Genomic DNA, 14,224 nt, shown 5'->3' on the forward strand with positions numbered 1-14,224 from the left:
GAGGTCAGGAGATTGAGACCATCCTGGCTAACATGGTGAAACCCCGTCTCTACTAAAAAAAAAAAAAAATACAAACAATTAGCTGGGCTTGGTGGCGGGCGCCTGTAGTCCCAGCTACTTGGGAGGCTGAGGCAGGAGAATGGCATGAACCCGGGAGGCGGAGCTTGCAGTGAGCAGAGACCATGCGCCACTGCACTCCTGCCTGGGCAACAGAGTGAGACTCCGTCTCAAAAATAAAAAGGAAAAAGAAAAGTAAGTGAATTTAATATCCACTTTAATGAACTAGCAAAGAACAACAAAGGAGAGTGAAAGAAAAATCAGTATAAAGCAACAAATCCCCTGGTTCATTTAAAATAATCGAAAAAGTTATAAACTATTAGATGTACTAAAATAAAGGAAAAAGGAAAAACAACGAAGGAAAGTTCGGAAAGTGCAAAATAAAAAATGGCAAGGGAATGAAAGCTATGAAATCACAAGTAGAAAGAAAGAAGGGAAGAGAGAGAAAAACATGAGAAATTGTGTGTATAATTCTATGTGAATACATTTTAAAATTAGATGGATTGAATAGTAGTAAAATATAATCTACGTCAAACAACTCTAGTATAGACAGAAATTCTGGAAAAATAGTTTTCTTAGGGAAAAAATATGTAACATTATAAAAGAACTCAACCATAAAAAACACCAGGCAAAGTGGTTTCAGAGAAAAAATTCTACCAAATCTTTATAGAAGAGGTAATACTAGTATTACTAAAAATCTTGTTGAATATACAGAAAAAAGAAAATCCTCCAAACTGTTTTTAAGAGACATGTACCTGTATATTAACACTTGATAAACAATGAACAAAAAAGAAAACCATACACTAATATTTTAGATGAGGATTAATGCAAAAATCTTTTAAAACCTAAACAGATAGATTCCAATAATACATTAAAAACTGCGTGCATCAGTGTCAAGTGGGGTTGATTTCAAGAATGTGAGAATGCTTCAATATTAGCAAATCAATAAACAATCTATAAACAAAATGTTAAAAATGTAACCAATTCCTATTAACATATCCTGGAAAAAAAATAAGAATCATTTCCAGAGGTGCCTAAAAGACATTTCAAAAAATTCAACACCCATTCCTGATAAGGTCAATAAATAGACCAGGAATCATAGATACTTTTAGAGTACAATACATATACATATGCATAACTTCCAAATCTGACTCTTATTAATACTTAATGGGAAAACATTAGCAGCATTCTTGTTAAAGCAAGATAAGAATGCCTAATAAGCAAATGCTATTTAACATAGTTTTAGAAGTATGAGCCAAAGAAATTAGATGAGAAGGAAATTAGCTGCACAAGAATTAGGAAGAAAGACTTCTAAAATTTTATATCTAGGCTGGGTGCAGTGGCTCATACCTCTAATCCCAGCACTTTGGGAGGCAGAGGCCGGCAGATTACTTGAGGCTAGGAGTTCAAGACCATCCTGGGCAACATAGCAAAACTCCATCACTGCTAAATATACACAAAATAGCCTGTAATCCCAGCTACTCGGGAGACTGAGGTGGGAGGATCACTTGAGCCTGGGAGGCAGAGGCTGCAGTGACCCAAGATTGAGTCACTGCACTCCAGCTTGGGTGACAGAAACTCTATCTCAAAATAATAATAATTTAAAAATAAAACTGGAAAACTCAAGAGAATACTGGGGAAACTATTTCAAACAAAAGAATGCAGTAAAAAAATCAGGGTATAAAATTAATACAAAGAAATCAATACAGCTTTGTATATCTAAAAGTTAAATGATGCAATGAAAGAAAAGACCCAATTAAAATTACAACAGACAAAATGAAATACCTGTTCACAAACTTAACAGGAAATGTGAAAAAGCTAAATAAATAATAAAAATATAACTGAAATATCCCTGCAAGGCTCCATGTTAGATCTAAACAAGTAGAAAAATCTATAATGTTCATAAATAAGAAGACTCAATGTCATGAAGACAATTCTTTCTAGAAATTTTATAAATTTAACACAATTCCAGTACAAGTACTAAGAATTTTTTTAAACTGGTGCTCCCCAAGTTGATTTTAAATTTCATGTAGAAAAGTAAACACACAAAAATAGAGAATTCTAAAAAAGAAGAGTATTGGTGGTGGGGATGATGACCAGTCCTATCAGATAGTTAGATAGACAGATACTATAAATTGTTTATGTGAGTATGCCATGAGTGCAAGAATAGATAAGTGAAACATAGCACAAAATTGATTCCAATGCACATAGACATTTGGTATATGATAAAAAAAAGGTATCTCATATCTGTAGGAAAAGTTGGACTTCTTAATTAATGATGTTGAGACATTTGAAGAAAGATACAATTAAATCTGCACTTCACTTCATCTACCAGCATAAACTCCAAATTGTTGAAGATCTGTATGTAAAAACTGAAAGCATTCAATCCTGAGAGTAGACATGGATAACTCCTTTATACATTAGAAATAAGACCTTACTATGACTCAAAATTCATAAGCAATTTAAAATAATTAAGTTCAGTTATACAAAAAATTCTTTGCTGAAAAAAATCACCATATACAAAATCAAAATATGGATTTAAAATATTAGAAATTTAGATTAGAAAAGATTGTTACCACTAAAATACAAGCAGCTACTAAAATTGAGGAAAACGCCACCAATAACCCAACAGAAAAATGAACAAAGCATATAAACAAGTAACTCACAGAAGAAAAATGGTATTTAAACATAAGAAAATCCTCAATATCACTCATAAGATAAATAAAAATTAAATGAAATTATCATTTCTCATGTTAGTTTGATGAAAATCTAAAGATTTGGAAGCAGAGAATTTTGGCAAGTCTGTGGGGGAAATAGTCACATTCATATTTTTGGTAGAAATGCGGTGTTGTACAAACCCAATTGAAGGGCATTTGGCAATATCTTTAAAAATTATATATGCATTTATCCTTTTTATAGCAATCTCACTTCTAAGAATCTAGCCTAAAAATACACTGGAAAAATATGAAATAACTTATGCTCTAGATTATTCACTGTGACATTTTTTTTAGAATTGTAGAAGTTTGAAATCAACCTCAATGTCCATCAATTTGAGACTGGTTGAATGACATATGGTACATTCATATAATATAATATTGTGCAGCTATAAAAAATGAGGAAGGCTTTTATACACTCACGTGGAGAACCAGAATGTATTTCTAAGTGACAAGAGCTAAGTACAGAAAAATATGTATGATATTATACCTTTTGTGTAAGAAAAGGGGTTAAACATATAAATGTAGATGTAATTAGTATATTTGAAAAAAGGAAACATTAAAGAACAAACTGAAGGCCGGGCGCGGTGGCTCAAGCCTGTAATCCCAGCACTTTGGGAGGCCAAGACGGGCGGATCACGAGGTCAGGAGATCGAGACCATCCTGGCTAACCCGGTGAAATCCCGTCTCTACTAAAAAATGCAAAAAACTAGCCGGGCGAGGTGGTGGGCGCCTGTAGTCCCAGCTACTCGGGAGGCTGAGGCAGGAGAATGGCGTAAACCCGGGAGGTGGAGCTTGCAGTGAGCTGAGATCTGGCCACTGCACTCCAGCCTGGGCAACAGAGCGACACTCCGTCTCAAAAAAAAAAAAAAAAAAAAAAAAGAACAAACTGAAAATGAATAAAATTGTTACCTAAGCAGGAGGCCGGAGAGGACAGTGACAGAAATGTGGCTTCTCTGAATATTGGTTGGTTATATAGCTTTGACTTTAGAATAATGTAAATGTTTTACATACTTAAAAATTTAAATAGATTCAAAAAAAGAAAGCGATTCTTAAAGATTGTTTAAAAAAAGTATAAACATCTGTTACTGACAGAGATACAGAAAGAATATTTTCTTACACATTAGTGGTGTGAATTAAAACATTTTTTAAAGCAACCTGCCTGGCAATATCTATTAAAATGGAATGTTGTGTGTGTGTGTGTGTGTGTGTGTGCGCGCGCGCGCGCCCACGAGTGCGCGTGCGCATGTGCATGTGCATGTGCCTGTATATGTGTGTGTGTTTGTGCATGCATGTTGAACAATCCCATTCCTGGGGCTCTATAACAGAGAAATAAAAAAAAAAAGGATATATGAACATCAGCACTGATTGCAGCAAAAACCTGGAGGTGAAGTTCTGGGATTTTATGGCAATGGTTGACAAATTCACAGGGTGTCCACACTATGAAGTACTACATAGCCATAAAAAGAATGAGTTGGAACTCTACTGGTCGACTTAGAGAAATTTCTGTAAATACTTTTAAATAAGAAAGACAAGATACAGAAAAGTAGGCATAGGATAAATCTTATGTTTTATGTGTATGGTATTTATGCATATTTGTGTGTGTGTGTGTGTGTGTTGTTATATAATCATAAAGAAAAGATGGCTGACAATACTGAATGCTGTCAATAGAAATTAACAATGGAGTTGGGACAAATGTGAAGTCATGGGAAGGCCAAGCAAAAAATGGAAGGAACAAAACTGCTTTAAAACAAATGAAAACACATACACACACACTCTCTCTCTCTTTCTCACACACACACAGAATCTGATTGCATTTCGCTTTTCTGTATAATTATATATATGTGTGTGTGTGTGTGTATATATAGCCTATATAACAAAACAGGTTAACAGGTAAGAAAAGGAAGACATACAGTTATAATCTTAAATATGGTATGAATAATTAACATGGGCTCAAAGCTGTTTAGAGAAAAGAGTGTGAGAAAAAGAAAAAAGGAGAAAGAATCAGGACTGGAAGACTAGAGGAAGCTGGAAAAAGAAAGATTTGGAAGAGTGTGAATGTAGGAGGCTTGAAGAACCAGTGCTCCACAGGAAAAATATAAGCTTCATCTCACAGTGTATGGCCCAGAGACTTGTTAACATCCTCTCTCAGCTGTGGCTTCCTCTATGAAGGCTTTTCTCTTGACCCAAGCAAAAATAATCTCTTTCTTCTTAATATCACCTGTGATCTACTGTGAACTTGCAAACATCCCACTGGCTGTAATCATGTATGTGTGTTTTCTCTCCTTTGATCTCCTTGTCATCTTTGTTGTTATGATTTGGTAAGCTCTGCATGTATCTCAATGTATGCATCTAGAAGTCACTATATAATATTTACTAAATGAATTGATAAGGTTAGAATCTAAGTCTTCTTTCTTTAAGGCCACTCTGCTGCCATAAAGGGAATTCACAAATTAAAGAGTGGAGATTATATTGGAAGGTTCTGAAACACTTATTTGCAATATCCCAAAAGAGTAGAGATCCTCTCCTGGGAAGTAAATAATGGAATTATGGCAGCAGGTTGGGAGCTAGGTGAGGGGCAAACAGAATGAGATCAGCTTTCTTTCCAGTTCTTTAGTCTATATAGCTGTGAAGCTCTATATAAATTGACATAGCATTAGCATAATTAAATGTCCATTCTCCTACTTGGGCAACTAAGATTGGGAGAAGGAGCTAGAGTGTATTATCTTTGGTTACTGCATTTGTAAGCTTGGAAATTGGAAGTTTAAGAAATTGGGACAAAGTCAATTTCTTTCACCTTAGAGTCCCAAGAGAAGATCTGTGCTGTAGACCACCTCCACCTGAAGAAAACAAAGACCTGAGCTCTAGGAAGCTTGAAATCTCCCTTTTCTGCTCTCCACCTTTTGACTTTGCTTGTTTTCCCCATCCTTAGTTTAAATCACACGTCTGTTATACATCCTCTCTCCTTCAGAGTAAGAGCACACGCTTAGCACCCAGCCAAAGCTTTTCCATCATCGCTATTTTATTCTCCTCATTCCTTATTGAAGCCACCAGCTTTGGGGCTTAAATTGCTTATGTCTGGTTTTAATTCATTTAAAAAATACTAAATCTATTCACCAGTGTTGAGTTATAGGAACAGAGCAATAAAGTGTGTGCCTTTCTATTTCAGGCATCTAGGTGCATAAATATCTCTAAGCAATAAAATCTTTGAATTTCATCCTTTTTAAATGGTAAATTCCCTATGTGAGGTTGAAAGTCTAAGAAAAATGTTATGTTTTAATAATACAGTATTACTTAACCATTTCAATCACTTCAACCACATATTATTACAATGTATGAATTTCTTTCCTGAGTATTTCTTTGCTTATGCATGTGGTTTTGAAAACAGGAAGAAATCTTCAATCCTAAAAATAGAATAGTAATGAAGGTAGTCCTGTATAAGAGCTATCTTGAAATAAACCATATGAACAAGAGCTCATTCTTTTGAAAAATATCTTTTGCAGGCATGGTTGGAGGATTTAAGGTACTTCCCTTCCCTTAAATAAAGTTCATATAAGATACTGCAAATAAGGGCTGGCAAGCCATTCTTATGGCCTAAGACTGCCATGAGCAATCAGTTGTGTGTTATAGGTAAAATTTATTTCATCTATTGTTTGGATTGGAGCTCAGTATAAATTTTAATTTGGCCCCACTGTGGTATAGTTTCGAGGCCTATTATTAGATAGATCATTCTCTTTTATTTAGAAATGTTTTATGTAACAATTTTCCAAAATAGTTTTTAATAAATTATCTCTCTGACAGGTTTTTCTCACCAAGATAATTAATTTTATATTTTTCCCCATCATTAAATATTTTAAATATGCAAGTCTGCTGGCATTTAATACTGTCTATCACAGTAGTGCCAAAAAACCCTGCAGAATCTTGTTTTTAGAGACTTTGTTCACAGGCTTTCTTAACAAGGTGTAATTTGCATAAAATAAGCTTAAATTGATTACATATTTCTGATAAGACTTTCTATTTCACAAGACTGGGTTTGGGAGAAGGCATCTGTGTGTCACCACTGGCTGGCGTTCCTCCCTCTGGTAAAATGGCTGTCTGCCACCTTGAGCCCAGAACAATGCATTGAAGTCATGAAATAATTTGTCAATGTTCCTTTTAACACTGTAGTCATACATTCCATGATTATTATACTTGTACGTACCTGATTAGCAAACTCCAACCAAAAAAAGATAAGCAAACAAAACAAAACAAACACACAAAAAAGAAAGAAAAACAAAAGAAAAGAAAAAGTTTTTATAATTAATTCTCCATATCCTAGGCTTCACGGTAGTGACACTAGAAGTGTACAAGATATGATCATGAGAAATGTTTGTTTGGCTGTTTGGGGGTGAATTACAATGGAAGTTATTTATTCAGCAACCAAGAGTCAGTTCAAAGTTCTAAAGCTCATAAAAATTTAAATGCATTTCTTCTATCTGCTCAGAAAATCACACACATTCCTTTCCTTCAATAATATTTAAATACTGTGTGTCTACTAGTAACAGGACTAGATGCTTGACCAGAGAGGCAGAAGAGAAACAAAATAAAACCTGTTTCTGGTAAGAACCTATTGTATACCAGAGGAGACACGCACTAACCACATAATCACAGGGTCAATGTAAAATTACAAATTGAGACACAATGCAAAACAAAAAATGTTGCAAACTCACCTAAGACAGTTTGGTAGTTCACAATGATAAGGTGATTTACGGTAGATAAAAGTGGGCTTCAATAATTAAGGTTGGAGAGGTTTGCAGTTCTCTGCACTTACCTTCTCACCGCCAGATGTCAGTTACAGTGACAGTAAGTCTCAGATGGAATTCTGTCACACAAATGATTATCAGCTGACTGGCATCCAAAAAGAAAAAAAAAAAAAAAAGAGCATCCATATAACCTGGTCTGTAAACTTGATGAAGTCCCAGCCTTCAGCTGTTAAATGTAGGCAGTGTGACTCAGATGCCATAGGAATCACTGGGGATCTTGTCAAAATGTGGTCTGTCTGGAATGGGGCCTGAGAGTTGACATTTCTGGCCACCTCCCAGGTATTGCTGATGCTACTGTCTCCACACCACATTTTGAGCAGCAAGGCTTTCAAATTTTGTTTATTTATTTATTTTTATTTGAGACAGAGTCTCGCTCTATGCCCCAGGCTAGAGTGCAGTGGCGTGATCTTGGCTCACTGCAACTTCCGTCTCCCAGGTTCCAGTGATTCTCTTGCCTCAGCCTCCCAAATAGCTGAAATCACAGGTGCGTACCACCACGCCCGCTAATTTTTGAATTTTTAGTAGAGACAGGGTTTCACCATGTTAGCCATGCTTGTCTCGAACTCCTGACCTCAGGGGATTTGCCCGGCTTGGCCTCCCAAAGTTCTGGGATTATAGGCAAGAGCCACTGCGCCTGGCAGCAAGGCTTTTAAATGCTCTGACAAAGCACATGATACAAAAGATTCACTTGAAATTAATGTGGTAATATTCAGACACCAGGATTCAGGTATCAGCATCCTCTTTAAGCTTCTGCACTCAGAACCAGATGGACTTCTAAACCTAAAGCAGCCTTCTGAAGAGTTCATGCTGCTGGCCTTGCTCAATTCTTTATTTTGTTTCTGTGAAGGCAAGAGAACTTGTACAAGATTTCTAGCCAGTCCACACTGTTCAAAATGCCACTCATTAAGTTAATGAAACATTATTTTAAAAACTATAAAAAGTATGATTAATATTTTAACAATATTTTTAAAGTGCTGATTATTAAACCCTCTGGTGGAATAGAGATAGAGATCATTGAAGACTTTGTGTAGATGCCTCGAGTGTAGATTTTCTATTAGTTTTCAAATGCTCACTAATCATATCTTGAGTGTGTATTTTAGATTAAGGCCCTTCTACTATGAATTAAACACCTCCAAGATGCAGATCAAGACAAACATCACTCTATGTATGTTGAAGTATTTACAAGTATTTACAGACAACATAAATTGTCTATAACCTGCCTTCTGAGCATGCCTAAATTAAAGGAACATGGCGCAGATGGGAGTCACTTCCCTAGGGAAGAGCTGAAATCTGCAGGATGAGGAATGTGCCTTGGAGATGAGAGCATTCCAGTCAAAGGGAACAGCACATGCAAAGCAGGTGCTCTTGTAACAGGGCAGAGCCACTGCCTTACAGTATACCACCGTCACATAATTATGTAGGTCACAGCAAATCTCCCATGGCGGACAAAATACACAGCCCTCTGTTCTTCTTTCCCTTGGGGCCTAGAGTCTCGGTCCTAGAATATGGTTGGCAGCTGCGGAGTCACAGTTCCCTCTGTGATTAAGCTGCAAAACTGACCTTCCTAATCATTTAGTTTTGTCCTCTGCCTGACTGACTGTGCCCCAGTTCACACCTGGACAGATAGACAGTCATTACCCCTGTGGCCATTAAGGAATTGCCTCCAGCTTCTGGGAGAGAAATTCATTGAGTCAGCTAAGCATGTCATCTGTTAGCAATACAAAATTTTGCATTTGGTTCAAGAGGTGCTTTTGTGGCTCATTGAAATTCACATGATTCAAGACAAAACCTGTTGATGGATGACAGTTATTTTGGTGTATCCATAAAAACAGTACTGTTAAGTGACAAAAGCATGAACACAGTTTCAAATGAATGAATTTTTAATATGGAGGAACTGCTATTATATAAGATTTGTCCTTAAAGTGAGATGTTATTAGTATTTTTATACCATACTTTTTCTGATTTAATTCAAGTTAGTTCAAAATGTGATCACACGTAATACACAAATGTTTGTTCTTTATATATGTTTCTTAGAACCCATTGTCAATATGGTATGCTCTTTGAATTTTTCTTCTTGGATGCATATTTTGCTGAACTATGCCCATAGTCGATCATTTTTATCTCCTGATAGTCCCCTCTTCCCATCCCGTCTTACTAAAGATGAGTGTTTCATGCATTAGGAAAAGGAGGGGGCAGGAAAAGGGATATAGATCAGCTTCTGTGGTAGTGTTAAAGGTTTAGTTTGTTTGTAAAACTAGCAAGCCTGTTTGAGGATGCAAGTGCATCACCTTCAGAATTATATTTAACCTCAAGAAGCAAAAGCAAAAGAAATATATACATACTTATATACACACACACATAATATTCATCTCCACCTTAATGAAGATAAATATCCAGGTTAAGGTTATTGGAGATAAGGGTGGGAAGAGCTCTTACATACATGCACCTTATCTCCACAAGTCAAGTCTAGATTACACTGTGGGTTACAGCATACCTTACAGTAACTAGTTTTTCAGAAATTGACTCACCTTTGACTGTGTGAGGATTTATTGGCTTACGTGATAAGCTCTTTAATAATGAAGAAAAAGTTTGATTGGTTTAACTGCTAACTGTACTGTTGGCTTTGGGGTCTGTTTAAACCAAGAGGTGCCTGGAGGAGTGAAATGCCTGTGTACGTGTGTTCCATTATCTGCCCCGTCATCTCGTGAGGCTACTCTGTTATCTCCATGGTGTCTACCAGGCTTATTCAGAACTGGTACTGGCTAGAAATAGAAATAGCTTCAAAAATGTTTAGATAAATTCATGGATGGGCATGTAATTAATTATTAAGGGAGGCTGGCATGGTTTGTGTTACCTTGCTGGTCTTTTTGTGGTTGAGATCAGAGGCAATAAGCAGGCTCTCCTGCCAAATTGCTATCACAGGCAAAAAGGGGGATTGCAAAGACTGACCTGATGAATGAACATTTTTATGACCTTTTATATCACCTTCTATTTTTAAGAAAGGGAGCAAAAACATAATATCTTGAGGAGATTTGCTTAAGCAGTTTAAACTAAGTTGGATGGGAAGGATGGTCTATCATTACTGAGCCAGGAAAGATAGAGTCTTAAAAGCCAGGGCTGGCTGGGCGCGGTGGCTCATGCCTGTAATCCCAACACTTTGGGAGACTGAGGCGGGCAGATCACAAGGTCAGAAGATCGAGACCATCCTGGCTAACATGGTGAAACCTTGTCTCTACTGAAAATACAAAAAAATTAGCCGGGCATGGTGGCGGGCGCCTGTAGTCCCAGCTACTCTGGAGGCTGAGGCAGGAGAATGGTGTGAACCCGGGAGGCGGAGCTTGCAGTGAGCCGAGATCGCACCACTGAACTCCAGCCTGGGCGACAGAGCAAGATTCCATCTCGAAAAAGAAAAAAAAAAGCCAGGGCTGCCAAAATTGCCAAGTTGCAAATACAGCGTTAGTCAAAAATGTAATTCTGAAACATTGAAGAGATTTGCTGGGTATGCAACCATTTTTAGAGTCAAAAACCTAAAAAGTAATTGTGAAGTTGTCTGAGGAGTGGATGCCAGTTCATTACTCCATTCTGCTTTTAGATGTATTTGACATTTTCCATAATAAAAATGTTAAAGTGATTGTTAGTAATGGCATCATGGAATAAGAGGGACTATAAAAAGTGGATGTTGGCGGTACCAATTAGTACCTAAACCTGTTATCATTTACTCATATTTAGCACTCATCCAGTCAATGGGCCAAGAGTCAACATAAACTTGAAAAGTTGGCATCACAGTTTCCAGGGCTATCATGGATTGTCCAAGCAGTGTTGGCAAAAGCAGTTTGCTCAGGCTGCCCAGAATGGGTTACTGCCAAGAACAGGAAAAAGTTGAGAGGCAAGAGAAATCCTCTGGCTGCCTAATATGGGCACAGTCCCTGGTAGGACTCAGGTTAGAGATTGGGAGCCTGGTTGGTATCAAAGGAAAAACAAGAGAGAAAGGACTAAGAGTAATGACAGAGGGAAGGGGTTAGATCAAAATAAGCAGAGATTACAAGGCCAATCCCCAGGTTCTCTCTCCCATGCTGGAGCTTAGTACTTTGTATTGAAGTGATCTGGTTTGGATGTGTGTCCCCTCCAAATCTCATGTTGAAATGTGATTCCCAATGTTGGAGGTGGGGCCTGGTGGGAGATGATTGGATCATGAGGTAGATCCCTCATGAATGATTTATCACCATCCCTTTGGTGATAAGTGAGTTCTGGCTCAGTGAGAGTTGAAAAAGCTTGTTTAAAAGAGTCTGGGTCCTCTCCTCCCTCTTACTCCCTCTCTTGCCATGTGATACATTTGCTCACCCTTTAACTCTCACTATGATTGGAAGCTTCCTGTGGCCTCACCAGAAATACAGGCACCATGCTTCCTGTACAGCCTCCAGAACCATAAGCCAAAATAACCTCTTTCCTTTATCAATTACCCAGCCTCAGGTAGTCCTTTGTAGCAATGCATAAATAGACTAACACATGGAATTTCCTCATTATATGAGAAGCCATAAAGCCTGCATGGAATCAAGAGCTACCTGCCCAGCCACACCAAGTCTAAAAGGAATCTTTTTCCCCCTTTGGAATCATGGATTTTGCATAGACTTTAACTCTCTCCAAGTCTCCCAGTCTGAACATCACTGGAGATTTCAAAGAGATGATGGAGTAAGGGCAAAGTACATTTTTCGAATGAATCCTAGTTCTTCTCAAAGCTCAGCACAAATTCAAGAGGTTAGCTAAAAGGAAGAGTTCCCACCGTTTGTTATCAGTCTCCCTCCAGTTCTCAGTGTTAGCCTCTCTGGTGTAAGAAAGTGAGATTTATTCCAGATCTTGTCTGGCCATAATGACAAGTACTAAAAATGCCTGCTCCTGATCAATGCTGGAGGCTATTTAGAATTTGACTGTTTTGTCACATGTGTGTCTCTCATTCATGTGTCCATTTGTCTACATTCACTGACTATTTCTTGAGTCTACACAGAGTAAAAGGCCTTAAGAATAAAATTCTAAATAAAATATAATTCTTGCCTTCAAGTGCTTAGAGATTTGTTCTGATGATGTTTTGGGTGAAGTTTCATCATGATGAAAACAGTGGATACCTCTTTGCTAAAAGATTGCTCCTGTGGTATACATGGCAGGGCTCCTCATTGCACACCCTTCGCTTTTTCCATTACCTTCATAAGGTAACGACACAGGAGCAGATGGTCAGAAACACACAAAAATGCAGAATATTATGCTTTACCTGACTACCCCTATCAATTTTTCTATTTTTATGTGTGTGCGTGGCTCAGGTTACTGAGTAAATTTTCAAAACTTAATCCAGTTGAGAGTAGAGATAATACAAACTCATCTGCATGGGATAGCACAATGATTTGCAGCAAGGAAAGAGAGAAATACAGCACAGACCTCTCTAGATCATCTGGATCTGTAACCAGATGTTTTCTGATTCCAGAAGCCTCACAATTTGGCTGTATGAAATTTCTGCATTTTATTGGCTTACATGTCTCTGAGCCATTCTTTATACAACTCTTTTCTACAGTGAGTTATATCTTTCATAACAACAACAACAAAAAAAATCATGCCTGACAAGCTGCAAGTTGAGGCAGAGACAATTTTATCTAAAGTACTGAATGAATTCTCAGATAAATTCTCAGTAGTGTTTATCCAGAATTGTCGTTCTCTTTTCACTGCCAATCTTTTCCAGCTGTAACAGCAGTAGCATTTGCCTAGACTTCAGCAAATAGAGACACTGTACTGTCACATTGTTAGATGCTAGATTTAGAAGGCTGGAGCCATTCACTGAGACAATTTTCCTCTTTACACCAATTGTATTGGCTTCTCTTTCAAACAAGAACCAGAAATGGGAATGATATCTACCCTAATTTGACAAAACCACTCAAACATTTCACTTTCTAGGTCAGTGAGTTTTTTGTGCTTTTCAATTTTTCTCTTTTTAGTAACCTCATTACCCTCCTCAGTTTAGCTCTTAGTGAATCTCAGGATTGGAGAGAAAGTGTATTCAATTGGTATTGGAAATAATAAAAACCTTTGTATCTTTTGGATCTTTCCTTTTAAGAAATAGTAAAGGCAAGGTGTTTTCATTTCACAGTCACAGCAATTTATCACAGTCAGTGACCCTGGATGTCTTTTTGCTTCTGATAATAATCTCTTTATATTCACTTGGAGCCCTGGTCTGTAGTAATAACAGTAATAATTACAACCATTTTACTTATTCCCTACTATAAGCTGGGCAGCATGTAAGGCACTTTACATACACTTTTTCTGTTAATCCTTGCAGCCAGCCTGGGAAGGTGAATATTATTACTATGACTTTATGTACGAAGAAACTGAGGCAAAGAGTGAAGAAAACTGTTCAAGGTCATTTAGCTTCATATTACCTTGCATGACTAAGGTTCACGGTAATCAAAATCAGTTGTGGTCTGTCTCTTGAAATGTCCTCTTTGCTCAATGTATGCCCACCATCTATAGGCATATCTAGTTTTACTGTATTTCACTTTATCGTGTTTCTTAAGACATTGAAATTGCAAGTTTGTGGCAATTTATTGAACAAGACTATCAGTGCCATTTTGTAACAGCCTGTGCTCACTTTGTGTCTCTGTCTCACATTTT

This window comes from Macaca thibetana, chromosome 12 (assembly GCF_024542745.1).
Source record: "Macaca thibetana thibetana isolate TM-01 chromosome 12, ASM2454274v1, whole genome shotgun sequence".
Lineage (NCBI taxonomy): Eukaryota > Metazoa > Chordata > Mammalia > Primates > Cercopithecidae > Macaca > Macaca thibetana.